This window comes from Mirounga angustirostris, unplaced genomic scaffold, assembly GCF_029215605.1.
Source record: "Mirounga angustirostris isolate CCGP_5_RB_7025 unplaced genomic scaffold, mMirAng1.0.hap1 SCAF_11, whole genome shotgun sequence".
NCBI lineage: Eukaryota > Metazoa > Chordata > Mammalia > Carnivora > Phocidae > Mirounga > Mirounga angustirostris.
Genome location: NW_026991719.1, coordinates 112,677,788 through 112,692,438, shown reverse-complemented (window position 1 = coordinate 112,692,438; position 14,651 = coordinate 112,677,788).

The following is a 14,651-nucleotide window of genomic DNA, read 5'->3' as shown; positions in this document are numbered from 1 at the left end:
AATCCGAAAGACTTGTCTACCGATAAGATGAGGCTGTGCTGTGAGACAGGATACACCATCTGTATCATTTCTTTGTAAAGCTCCAGAGGTTTCAGCGTTGTTGTCTTATGTTGGTATATTTTGACAAACTGACGCCTCGTTTGCCTTTTCTAATTAGAGATACTTACAGGGCTCTTCTTTGTGAAAACGGGGGAAGTCTCACTTTTGTGTATCTCAACACTACCTTTGCTACCAAGTATCGAAGGATGAAAGGACCCTTTCAAAGCCATCGCCTGAGTAACCAGCCCTCTTCAGACACTCAGGCTTGGAAAGGAAGCCCGATAGGGCCCCAAATGATGCAGGTCAACGGGTGTTACAAAATATCATCACACACACACACACACACACACACACAACTCCATATGGCAGGAAGTCCCACCGATGGCTGGATCTCAAGCACTATTTATTATAGCTGAGTTCCTGTACAGCAAAGGAATTTGGCACCAGCCTGCACAGTTTGTTCTAGCAGGATTTAACCTGTCACTGGAGCTAAAATCTGGGTCCCTGTGAGGCCTGACCCGACCGTGGACGGATTGCAAGATCCGCCATGGAGAATGGATGCCACGCGGGGCTGCCTGCTGACACAGCTGAGAGCCCTGCGTAACCAGGGGCAGCAGGTTTGGGCTGACCCTCAATACTGCTGCTTGTAACCGCTCCCTGGCTGCACCACATCTCGGGGGATTTGCTGGTGATGGGGAGGATCCACATATTCCGGGACGGAGTGACTCACTGCTCCTAATGGTCAAGTGCTTTCCAAGGAGGGCATCCACTCCACGCCATCTCGTAGCGATATTTTATTTATTTTTAAAAGATTTCTTATTTATTTGAGAGAGAGAGAGAAAGTAGAGAGAAAGCACACAGGGAGGGGCGTGCAGAGGCAGAGGGAGAAGCAGACTCCCCAGTGAGCAGGGAGCCCGATGCAGGGGCTCGATACTAGGACCCCGGGATCATGACCTGGGCCGAAGGCAGCCGTCCAACCGACTGAGCCACCCAGGCGCCCCTCGTAGTGCTTTTTAAAAAGGAAGTGGGGAGCTCTCCATATAGAACTCAGAAGGCAGAGACAAGTATGCACAAGAGACCCAAGTCACTGGACTGTTTTTAACCTAGACTCCCCACACTGCAAACAGCGAGAGCATGTGAACTAGCCAGCAAGCTGGAAAATATTTTCTAAGGGCCTGCAGCAGGAGGAGACCGCAGGGGAGCCAGAGAGCAGCATGGCAAGACAGTACCATCGGTCTAAAGAAAAGTGATGCTCTATTAATTTCTCCCTCCAGATTGCAGGGTGCAAACATCCAGGAGTTTTCTCTCTCCTACATTCCTTGTTTTCTCTTTCTCTTCCTCTTTGTCTGCTCTTTTAATGTCCTTCCAATGGAGAATTCTCGGGGCTTTTATTATTTTCCCTGTGGGTATCCCCTCAATCCATCATCATCTCCGACGTCCTCCGAACACCTGAAAACATGGACAGACTTCTATTTATTTGTATAAGCCTAAATTCATGATGAGAAGGAGATCATTTAAACACGCTTACAAGATGTTGAGTAGGAAACGTTCTATGGTGTCCTTCTCTGGAAAGGAAAAACCCAAGCCTCACATTGACCATCTGTATGGGGATGGAATAAGGTTCATTCATTCATTTAAGAGTGTTTGCTGAATGCCTACTCTATCCCAAGCACTCTTCCAGGACTTGGCCCTCCCCAGTGTAAGCATTCTTTAATAAAGGAAAATGCAAACATCTGATCCAATTTCAGTCTGCTTCTTTCATGCACTATACATACGCTGAGCACCTGCTAGTATATGTCAGGCCCTGCTTGATGTTGGGACACAAAGATGAATGAAGGACAGTCCCTTGTCTCTGGGCACTCACGGTCTAGACGAGGGAGGCAAACAAGTAAATAGGCAAATACAATGCGACTTTCTGTACTGCTACATTCTAATTAGGAAGCATGAACAAGGAAATGCCATTCCTCATTAAAAATAATCACAAGACCTCCCAGGTCTGGAGACAAGCTCTGGGGAATGTACTGATTTTCAACCATGTACCGAGCACTATACAACATGCTCCAGATACTGAGGTAAGACCTAGTTTCACCCTCAAAGAACTGCCAGTCTAGTGGGGAGACGAGCCAGGAAACGGTTGATTACAATTGGCAACTACAGTGTGGTGGAAACACATCGCCAGGGACTCACCTGCCACAGTCCAGCTCTATACGCTAGGCCCACGCTAGGTGTTGGGTGTAATAATTATAATAGAAATCATTATACTTATTAAAGTTATTAGTTTTTCACATTAAAAATCATTTCATTTTAATCATTAAAATTAATGTTATTATAACTAAGACGATTTTTTAAAAGATTTTATTTATTTATTTGTCAGAGAGAGAGAGCACAAGCAGGGGGAGCGGCAGGCAGAGGGAGAAGCAGGCTTCCCACTGAGCAAGGAGCCCGATGCAGGACTCGATCCCAGGACCCTGGGATCATGACCTGAGCCGAAGCCAGATGCTTCACCGACTGAGCCACCCAGGTGGCCCAACTAAGATAATTTGAATGCTTATGATTCCAGGCACTTTACAGGGATCGCCTCATTTATTTATTTTTTGTAAAGATTTTACTTCTTTACAAAAGAGAGAGCACAGAGGGAGACGGAGAGGGAGAAACAGACTCCCCGCTGAGCAGGGAGCCCGACGTGGGGCTCGATCCCAGGACCCTGAGATCATGACCTGAGCTGAAGGCAGTCGCTTAACCAACTGAGCCACCCAGGCGCCCCGGGATCTGTTCATTTAGAACAATCTCCAATTTGCACGTGAGAAAGCACAGTCACAGAAAGCTTTAAGAACTTGCTTCAGGCCCCCTGGATCGTTAGTGCCGATTTGGAGTTGGACTCAAAGGCCTATCTGAATCCAAAGCCCACATCCCCATCCAGCTTGCTGTCATAAAGAAAAGCCAGCCTCCGTCCTCAAGATGCTCACAGCAGTGGGGGGGGACGGAGAAAGCGGCAGACAATTAGAACACATGGGACGCCGGGACAGAAGTAGAGAAATATGTCTTTGCTGAAGATATTAATTAGAAAAGGGAATGATAGGGCGCCTGGGTGGCTCAGTTGGTTAAGTGACTGCCTTCGGCTCAGGTCATGATCCTGGAATCCCTGGATCGAGTCCCGCATCGGGCTCCCTGCTCGGCAGAGAGTCTGCTTCGTCCTCTGACCCTATCCCCTCTCATGTGTTCTCTCTCTCTCATTCTCTCTCTCTCAAATAAATAAACAAAATCTTAAAAAAAAAAAAAAGAAAGAAAGAAAAGGGAATGATAGCAGATGATTCTGGTTCTGGGTTGTTTTTTTTTTTTAATCAGGAAATCTCTCAAGTTTTTTTTTTTATTGTAAAATATGCACAACGTAATACTTATCATTTTAACCATTTTTAAACATGCAACTTAGTGCTATGAAGTATATTCACACTGTTGTGCAACCATCACCACCATCCATCTCTAGAACTTTTTCATCTTCCCAAACTGAAACTCTGTCCTCATTAAATAACCCCACATCCTCCCCTCTCATTCCAGCCCTGGGAACCACTGTTCGACCTTCTGTTTCTATGAATTTGACTATTCTAGGGACTTCATATAAGTGGAATCGTATAATATTTGTCTTTTTGTGTATCACTTATTTTACTTAGCAAAATGTCTCAAGGTTCATCCATGTTGTAGCAATGTAACAAATTCCATTCCTTTTTATGGCTGGATACTAGGCCATTGTTATGTATATATGACATTTTGTTTATCCATTCATCTCTTGATGGACACTTGCATTTTTTTCTACCTTTGGGCTGTTGTGAATAATACTGCTATGTACAAATATCTATTTGAGTCCCTGCTTTCAGTTCTTTTGGAGTGGAATTGCTGGGTTCTGTGGTAGTTCCATGTTCAGCCTTTTGAGAAACCACCAAACTGTTTCCCACAGGGGAAATTTTGTTTCCTCTGTGTGTGTGTGTGTGTTTAGTCATTATAGCCCTCGTAGTACATTTTTAGTCGTTTCTTACTGTGGTTTTAATTTGCATTTCCCTAACGAATTGTGATGTTGCACATCTTTTCACGTGCTTATTGGCCATTTGTGTATCTACTTTGGAAATACGTGTATTCAGTCCTTTGCCCATTTTTGAATTGGGTTGTTTGTTTTTTGTTGTTGAATTATAGGAGTTCTTGATATACTCCAGGTATTAGAGACTTATCAGATAAATGATTTGCCAATATTTTCTCCCATTGAGTAGGTTATCTTTTTGTTTTCTTGATAGTATCCTTTTTTAAAAAGATTTTACTTATTTATTTGAGAGAGAGAGCCACAGAGGGAGAATGAGAGGGAGAATCACACTCCCCGCTGAGCAGGGAGGCCGACGAGGCGCTCCATCCCAGGACTGGGATCATGACCTGAGCTGAAGGCAGACGCTTCACTGACTGAGCCACCCAGGCGCCCCTTGATAGTGTCCTTTAATGCACAAAAGTTCTTAATTTCGGTGAAATCTCATTTATCTATCTTTTTCTTTTTAAAACAATTTTAATGTATTTTTAAAGTTTTATTTATTTTAGTAATCTCTACACTCAATGTGGGGCCCGAACCCATGACCCTGAGATCAAGAGTCGCATGCTCTACCAACTGAGCCAGCCAGGCGCCCCTATTTTTATTTATTTATTTATTTTTGGGGGTCTGCCCTTTTGATATCCTGTCCATGAAGTTGTTGCCAGATCAGATTCATGAGGCTTTCCTCCAATGTTTTCTTCTCAGTGTTTTATAGTTTTAGTCTTTGATCTTTTGAGTTAATTTTGGAATATAATATAAGGTAAGGCTTCCGTTTCATTCTTTTGCATGCAGGTATCCAGTTTGCCCAGCACCGTCTGTTGAAAAGACCATTAAATGGTTTGGGCACTCTTGTCAAAAAACAATTAACCATATATGTGAGCGTTGGTTCTGTTTAGAGTGTGGGCCTATCTCACCATCATGAACTGGTTCCTGAGTTTAGTTGACTGGGGAGTGAAACATCAGGCCCACGAGGCTTGAAGCTTCTGGACAAAGCTTGAACAGGACAACTGCACCTCTCATCTCCGTACATAGAGTAGTATGATTCCAGAACCATGGTCAGCATGGAGCAGTCTTCCATTCGTGAGCTTTGCCTTCTACGTTGTGGGCACTCAAGTATTTGTTGAACAAACAGCAAAAGAACTGTATTCACTTGGTAGCGATATTGTAAAACACAATCCCTATGTTTAAATTTGTCTTCACTCCTATAAAAGCAAATGGAATTTCTCAAATTAGAATCTGTGACATTTTCAAACATTCTGATAGCTTCTTAACTTTAAAGGAGTTTTCAGAGTTTCAGGAAGTTCAAAGAATTCTTTGATTATTCTTCTCTCTTTTCCCCCTGGCCTTTATGTTATGAAGGACAGGCCCAGATCCCTCTTTGATAAAGGCACGATTAAACTTCCTCACACCTAGGAAGTGAGCACATCATGACACAGAGTAAACAGACTTCTTTGCATTTACACTTCATAAACACGAAGCTGTAATAGATTAAGCTGTTCATTCTCTCTCTCTCTCTCTCTGGCTATAAGACGCTAAACACCACACAAGCAGAACATGGTGCTGTATTTCAATGATGGTGCATTCCAGACAGCCACCTGACAAGATTCTCAGGTGCCGGATGGAATGGATGTGTCTTATGTAATCGTGAGGCAGAGTCTTCCCCGCAACATGTGTATCCCAGTCCTCTCCACCGTGAACCTGAAGTCATTTATAGGAACTCATTTGACGTTGGCAACCCAGTGATTTCCCATGGACAGACAGTAGGGCCTGCCTAACAGGGCCCATTCTGTGACTGACTGCCGAGCCTCCATCAGGGAAGATCGATAGTTGACATGGCAACGAGCTCGTTTCTCCAGAAATGAGCTCCTTTTATTAAATTTTGCCAGCTATTGGTCAACTCCTGATCCACATATCAAAACATGACAAGCAGTTAATGAATCACAGGTCTGGTTGAGTCAAACAACAACAACAAAATATTCAAGAGAGTTAGGGCTGATTTTTTTTTTTTCCTGTGAATTCAGTCCAAGGATTCTAACCTGAATAGGGACTGGTACAGCACGAATCCATTTGTAAGGATGTAGATGTACCAAGACAGGAAAATGGAATGAATAAAACACACTTTCACAGCAAATTTAAGATTGTAATTTGGTCTTTGTTTCCCTCTCTCTCTTTAGATACTTTAGGACAAAGCTATTTTTCACACTGTGCCTGTCCTTATCTTCCAAGTTTTATACTAAAAGATAGAGTACCTGGCTCATCCGGGGGTGAGCCTGGACATTTTTTTCCTTTAGCTACTAACAGCACCCCACTCTCCTTCCTGCAATTTTAGGCTGTCAGCTTCCGTGTGTGCAAGGAAGAGCCCGGACAAGAGAAAGGATCCCATAGTGAAGAAGGGTCAAGACCATGGCGATGGCTTTGACTCATTCCCTCCCTATGTTCCTTTCTTCAACTCCCTTTCCATTTCCCCACCACTCAGCACCTGTCTTCTGCTGATTTTCTCCAACCCAAATAGAAGACTGATTTCTCCCGTGAGTAAAGCTTTTAGTTGTGGATCCTTGGGGATTCACCTTCTGTCTTCCATTAACCAAGCTCATGTTGCTTTAAAGAGTGAAAATAGCATAACGCTCTTGAGTATCCCAACCGCGGATTAAAACCACACAAAAGGCCTTAATGATGCCAGACAAGCCACAAGAAAAATCGTGCCTTAAAAAAAGAGCTGCGCTCCAATCTTTATTTACATTAGAGATAATAACAATTCTGCCCTCAGTCTCTTCATATCTGATTTAAAAAAGAAAAAAAGATTTTAATTTTTAAGCAATCTCTACACCCAACGTGGGGCTCAAACTCGCAACCAAGAGTCGTTCGCTCTACCGACTGAGCCAGCCCGGCGCTCCTCTTCATATCTGATTTACTAAGTTCGCTTTTAACCCAAATCCTTGTGGCAGTGACAGGTTCTCAGGGACCCAGGAGGCACCTTCGTCACCCTCATCAGCACACTTGGTGTAGTTCAGAAACTGCCAGCCTCTTATTCACTCGGGTCATACGGAGCATGACAGCACCTCTTGACAACTGTAGGGAAAAACTAGCTGGGGTTCTGTGTTATTGTGCGAGATCGATTTGTGTAAGAATTTATTATCATAAAAATAAACTTCCTTCCGTAATGACCCTATAGAAAGAGCAGCCTCAAGAGCTCTGGCAGGGATTCCAAACCTGAATGAAAATGGACTATTTTGCATAAGCGGAATTAGACCCACGTTACTGAGAAGTGATTTCATTATGTCTGATATTATCAAAATGACTGCTGGAAGAATTAAAAGTGATTAGCTGCCGGAAGGGTCTGGGAACTTTAAAAAAATGCAGTTGGCTAAAAGCAAAGTAAAATCATCTCGGACCGATAGCTATTTTATATAGCATATGTGTATAAACGGGTGTGTATCTGTGTCTTTGGAAGTTTACTGGGTATTTTTTATGGCGGTGTTCTCAAGTATCACATGTAGTAAAACAACATTTCTTAGACCTTAACAGAAATCACTGAGGAATCCAATTCAACCTAAAAACCGATGTTTGTTTGGCACCTATTATGAACAAGGCAGACGGTACCAGGTCCTATAGGGCAAAGGTAGCTAGCTTATGGTTTCAGAATCTGAAACAACGTTGGTGTAAACAATGAAGCCACACACTGGTAAAAGCCTCGTGCCCTTACAAAAATGACGCCTTGTTAGACTAATCAGATGCCCTTCTGTGACCGAGAGCTCAGCCTGTTCGGTCAAGTGGCTATTGTGGCCGTCATCTAGCCGGGATGTCTCCCAGCTTTTGATTTGGTTTGTGAGGTCACCTCATGTCAGCTGGGAAGATAGGCTCTAACCCCACTTCTTTGTTGGCTGCACTATGAACTCCTCAAGGATGCGAACCACTGCAATTCATTCTGGAGTTCCCAGGGGATGGCATAGTGCCTAGCACCCAGTGAGCATGCGATATATATGAGTGTGACATTGGAAGAGAGTTTCTAAATCAAGGGAAGTGTATCAATGAGCCTGCGGCGAAGGGAAGGACGTGTTCTGATGGTTGAAGTCTCTGCTCAGTGCTGCCTGCAGTTAGTCATCCTCCGTGATCCAGGGGCTAGACCAGAGGGCCCAGCTCTATTCTCTTGAGACACCAGGCTGGGCGGATGATTCACATCTGTCTCTCTCTCTGTCTTCGCATCAGGGCTGGGGCTGGGACTTGAGTTAACCAATAAAGTGCAGCAGAAATGACCCTGTGCTAGTTCTGGGCTTTAGGGTCTGGCTGTTTTTGGTTTTGTGCTCTTGGAAGCTTTGAACCCCCATGGGAGATGTCCAGCTACCCTGCTGCAGAAAACATGTGGAGAGGGAGAAGCTCTCAGACTACACGGAGAGCAAGAAAATCTCAGCCATGGTGGCATGGGAGCTGAGCCAGGTCCCTAGTTGCCCCAACAGTTGAATGCGGCCCCATCAGAAACCACTGTCAAGAGCAGCAGAAAAACCACCCAGATGAGTCCAGTCCAAATGGAAAAGTCATAAGCAGCTCAAGTGGGTGTTTTGGTAAGCCACTAAGTTTTGAGGTGGTTTGTTACACAGGAATAGGTAACCACGACATTTCACAAACAGTATCGGGAGGACTGGGCTGTGTACAGTTGGGACCCTTTAAGAGGAGATTGTGACTTTCACTCTCCAAGTAAGGCAGGAAAGTAAAGTTGGTGTCAGTCATAAAAACTTAGTTTCTGCAGTTCTAGGGGATGAACGTCCTCAGAATACAGGGGAGGGAAGCAGCAGTGGAAGGCAAGACTGTATAAAGCAGGTTGAAGTGTTTGGAGTCTTATGTCACCACCAAAGGATATTTATCAAGACTTACACCCGCAATTTAAAGGCTGTGGTGGGGGGAAGGGGGGAGGGGTAGGGGTGGGGTTAGGGTGGAAGCAAACTGACATTGATAGAGCACTTGCTAGGGGCCAAACACTGTGCTGAATATTTTCAATCCATTCCCTCATTTAAGCCTTATAACAATACTGTGAGGGAGGCATTTCAGAACTTATTTAGACAGAGAGACACGAAGATAATTCACAACTGTACCCATCACCCAGCTCAAGAAATAAAACAGGAGAGAGGTTGTTGAAGCTTCCCGTGTGCTCCTCCACGATCACATTTCTCTCCCTTCCTCCCACTCGAGAGGTAACTATTGTCTAGAATTTGGTGTGTATCATTCCCATGCACGTCTTTATAATTTTACTGCAGGCTTTCTGTCTGCACAACATAGACCTAAGGAATATATAGTATTGATATGGTGTTGTTTTCCATGTTTTTAAACCTTAGGGAGATGCCTTCGTACCAGGTGCTTCCTACTGCAGGTGGGTTTTTGGTCAAAATTGGGTTTTTGAGATGCATCCACGTTGTGACGTGTAGCTTTAGTTTGTCCAAATCCACTGCTAGATAGTATTGTTTTGTGTAAATATACTACCATTATTCAGCCATCCTCCTGTTGCTGGACATTTTCTCTCCAGTTCTGTGCTCTTATGTCTTCAGTTCTTTTTTTTTTTTTTTTTAAGATTTTATTTATTTATTTGAGAGAGAGAGAATGAGAGAGAGAGAGAGCATGAGGGGGGGAGGGTCAGAGGGAGAAGCAGACTCCCCGCCGAGCAGGGAGCCCGATACGGGACTCGATCCCGGGACTCCAGGATCATGACCTGAGCCGAAGGCAGTCGCTTAACCAACTGAGCCACCCAGGCGCCCATGTCTTCAGTTCTTTGCTAGTACAATGTTGCAGTGGACAACCCTGTACACGTCTTCTTACAGGTATTAAGAAGTAGCCTTGTTGGCTCACGTGGTACGAACATCTGTTACGAAAAAAACAAATCTGCACATCTCAAGTCCATTTGTAATATATGACAAGATCTATTTCTCTATCTGCTGGCCCTGTTTCACATGGCCAGACTCTAATAGTTTTGCCAGCTGGATCATGGGTAGCCACGTATCTCTTGTGGCCTTCATTTGGGGTAGCGCTGTGTCCTCTATCTCTTCACCATCCGGCTTTGGTCTTCTGTGAATTGCTGCTCCATCCATCATCTACTTTGCCCATTTTTCCTTCGGGTTGTTAGTTTTCTTTTAATTCATTTAAGGGGGATCTTTATTCTATATGCTAATCTTTGTCACTTCTCTGTATCAGTACATAGAACAGAAACACGTTTGCTGATCCCATTTCATAGCTGAAGAAGTCGAGGCTTAGAAAGGTAAGGCACGTTTCTCAATGTCACACGACTAATGATTACCACGGCTAGGATTTTAGTCCAAGTCTGACCACATTTGAACATAAAATGCAGTAGCCGGATTCCAACCGCCTGCATTTAGTCTTTATTGGGGAGAAGAAACCTTTGAAATGGATGCTTCTGAGATCACCAGAATTGCTCCTCTTGGAATCTCTCTCTCTTTTTTTTAAAAGATTTTATTTATCTGACAGAGAGAGACACAGCGAGAGAGAGAGCACAAGCAGGGGGAGAGGCAGAGGCAGAGGGAGAAGCAGGCTTCCCGCCGAGCAGGGAGCCTGATGCGGGGCTCGATCCCAGGACCCCGGGATCATGACCTGAGCCGAAGGCAGACGCTTACCGACTGAGCCACCCAGGCGCCCCTCCTCTTGGAATCTCTTAAACTTGGAAAGTTCAACTTAATATCTTAAAACAAGAAAAGGAGCAAGAGAGAAATTCAAACATTTATTCTCAGGTCCATATAACTCCCTGAATTTGTATTTTTCATAATTCTTAAAAAGCAACTCACACACACATGCACACAATTAGACAGTTCCCGGCACCAAATTATAGAACTTAGAGGGTTATAGAGACTATGAAAACAACAGTATGGAATGATTCATTTATATTATAAACAATGTTTTACATTGTAGCACGACTCATCCAACTGGTTATACTATAAAAGTCAGACGGGAAAAAAAAAAATCCCTGTGAAAACAAGAATCCATTGATCCCCTAAAACTGTGGATTTAAGAAGCAATATCTAGACAAACATAATAGCTGAAAAACAAACACAAGCAAGAAGTGTCTGGCTTGAAGTATATGGAATTGTGGAAAAGGGGGAATTTTTCCTAAGGAACAATTGGTTTGATTTGTAATAATAAACAAGATAAACCTAAAAGAGAGCGATAAGAGGTCAAATTGTAGAAGAATGGAAGAAATGCCTAGATAAATTGATTCCAGGATGTTCACTCATTCATTTATCCTATTTTCTTTGGAACAAATATTTACAGCTCAGATGCCATCCATCCCTGTCCTCCTGGAGCTCAGTAGTGAGGAGGAAGGGACTAGCCGTTACAGATCTCATTCCCAAGTCCCTGGACACATTACAGTGGGATCTATCCTAGGAAGGAGAAGTATGGAATACATCAGTGAGGTGGAAAAGGAATGTTTTCCAGGAGAATGAAGTGTCTGGTGTCAGTTTGGCCCAGTGGGTGGAAAATCCGTGAGAAAGAGCTGGAAAGCACAGAGTCAGTGGGACCTAAATAGAGGGAAAGGGAATAAGGCCAACGATGCGCTGCTTAAGCCACAGAGTTGGTGAAGTACGAGGCAAGTCAGGAGCAGAAACGGAATGGGTGATTAGAGATTTGCTTACTCCTCTCCCTGTTAAGAGAGGTATTAATTACTAAAGAAGCCCAAAAGCTCACTACAGAAGAAAGCGAGGCTCCCAAGAGGTGGCCACCGCGGAGCTAGAGCCCTGGGCAGCAGGCTGGGGCGGGGCGGGGGGGGCGGCCAAGCCACCAGCCACACGCGGGTCTCAGACGCACCCGGGTTCTGAAGAGGGCCCTGGGGAGCGGGGCGTGGCCTCGGGCCGGTCCCAGGGGGCGTGCCTTAGAGAAGGGGAGGAGCTTCCGTGCCAGCTGGGGGCCCGGCCCCAAGGTGGGAAAGACAAGAGCAAAGTGGGCCGTGCGTTTAATAGAGGAGTCAAACCGCTCCGACAGGAGGAGAAACGAAGAGGCCCTGGGACAATGAAGTGTTCGTTTGACTTGAGCCCGAATCAACTCGCCAAGTTTCTCGATTCACAGGGGGCACAGCTTTTTCATTTTCGTGCCAAAAGACCATCTCCTAGGATATGGAGACCATCTGTGTCAAGGAGCAAAGCCCTTAAAGATGATTTCAATGTAAAATGTGGCGTGACGGGGCCATATTGTCTGACACTGTCCAACCCCTTTCGTATTTCAACAAGTTAAGCACAAAGGAAGTAAAAAACTGCCGGCAACAATGAACCAGAATTCCCAGACAGCTCCAGGGGAGAGAGAAGGCTGTGACAGAATTAAGACAAGTCAGCACGGATGTGCACAGAGGTGTCTGAAATCACTGAGTCCGGGGTTTGCAGTGAGCGGAGGAAGAGGCTGCCTCCCGGCTGGCACACAGGCCACCGGTTTGCCTGAGCCCTGGGCCCGCGGCCTCTGCCGTCGCCGGGATGAATTCTGCTCCCCTGTTTGCTCAGCTGGGCGTCATGGCACCAGGCTCTTGCTTTGCAGGCCGAAATCCTTACAGTTGAAAAGCTGTGCTTGAGTCTGGCTTCAAAGTCACCCAGACTGGGGTGGAGAGCGGGAGGGAGGAGACCAGGGTGGCTGTGAGTTCGAGTTCCTCCCGCTGCTCTCTGCACAGTGGCCATTTCCCATTAAAAGGGGGGGGGGGGAGGAAACTCTTGTCCGTTCACTTGTCTTTATGCCAAGGACTTTGCTGATTGCTGCACCTTCGTTCCTTGCTCCCCCAAGGGCATTGCCTTTCCTTTCCACATCTTTCACTCAGCAAACATCTCTAGGCAGGCACATGGGGAGACGCTGTGCTGGGCTCTGAGGGGCTGGCAGGGGGCGAGGTTCAGTTCTTCTTTTACAGTGTTGTGGGGAAGAGAAGGGGAGCTTCGGTAGTGTGGCCGGGCAGGCTGGGGGAAAGCCTGGCACAAGGGAAGGGGAGAGGCAGAGTACTTCTGGTTCATGCCCTCAGGAAGGAATTCCTGGAAGACGTGGTATTTGAGGTGCTCCCCAGGGGGAGAGTCCAATTGCATTCTGTGTATATCTGGGTGCAAGCCGAACATTCGAGAGGCTGGGACAGGAGTCAGCAGGGAATAACTAGCAAATGGGCCAATGAGACCTGTTCTATCCTCCACTCCTGACAAATATAGCTTTATGACAATCTGAAAGGCCAGGTTGGAATTTAAAATTTTTGTGCTCCTTGGAATTCTAGGCTGGAACACGGCCACACAGGGAGAGCCAGTCCTCTGACCTCTAGCCTGCCCCTCTCCTCTTCCCACCCTGGGTACCATGCCTCCCCTCAGCCCGCGCATCCCAAATTCATCCGAAGCCCCCACAGACGACCATCCCTCCAGCACTCCTCAGAGCTAGGGTGCTCACCCTGTCAGCGAGGCCATCTGCCTTGGCGTGGACGGACACGAGGGTGAGTGTCCCTCAGGCCCCAGAAGTGAGTTTGGACTCATTTGGGCAGGACTGTCTGGGGTCCCGGGTTCTCTGGGGTTTGTCTAGAAGCAGGTGGAGGGAGGCCAGGCGGTGCGTGGACACGTTCCCTTGGCCCAGCAGATGGCCTGCCCCGTGGGAGGGACACCGCTAGAGAACGGGCAGAGCAAGGTGCTCTAAAGCAGTTCAAAGCTCAAAAGTGAGGACGCAGGCCACCCTCTGTGAGCTTTCAGGTAAGCAACACTTTTCGGACTCCTGCTATTCCGATTTGCAAGATGGGGATGATAACAGGACCTAACCTCCGGGGTTGGATGGAGAATTACATGAGCTGACACGCGTCAGCAGCTGTTAGAAGAGCCCCTGGCAGGTTGTAATCACTCAACGAATAAACGAACAGCCAGTTTGAGGGCTCTCCCTCGGAGTGAACTGAACTGAACAGACCGGTTGCTTCAGGAGGGCAGTGAGTGAGAAAGATGTAGAAACAGCTTCAAAACATCCTGAACAGGGCGCCTGGGTGGCTCAGATGGTTGAGCGTCTGCCTTCGGCTCAGGTCATGATCTCAGGGTCCTGGGATCGAGTCCCGCATCGGGCTTCCTGCTCCTTGGGAGCCTAATTCTTCCTCTGCCCCTCTCTCTCTCTCTGTCTCTCATGAATAAATGAATAAAATCTTTAAAAAAAAAAAACAAAAAAACCCCATCCTGAACATATTTTAATAAGCAACTTTAAAGAAAAAGATGTTATTTATTTACTTGACAGAGAGAAAGTGAGAGAGCACAAGCAGGGGGAGGGGCAGCGGGCAGAGGGAGAAGCAGGCTCCCTGCCGAGCAAGGAACCTGATGCGGGACTTGATCCCAGGACCCTGGGATCATGACCGGAGCCGAAGGCAGATGCCTCACCGACTGAGCCACCCCGGCGCCCCTTAATGAGCAACTCTTAACTAAGTGTGTAAGTTAGAGTCCTTTGTCCTAAGCATTCCTTTTGTGCGTGCTGAGCTAACGCCTACCGCCCATGGAAGGAAGGGTGGGGTCAGCCCAGTCCCAGGGAATCAAGATAGAAGAGGAATCATTTTCCTTCTCATCGGGGAGAATGAATA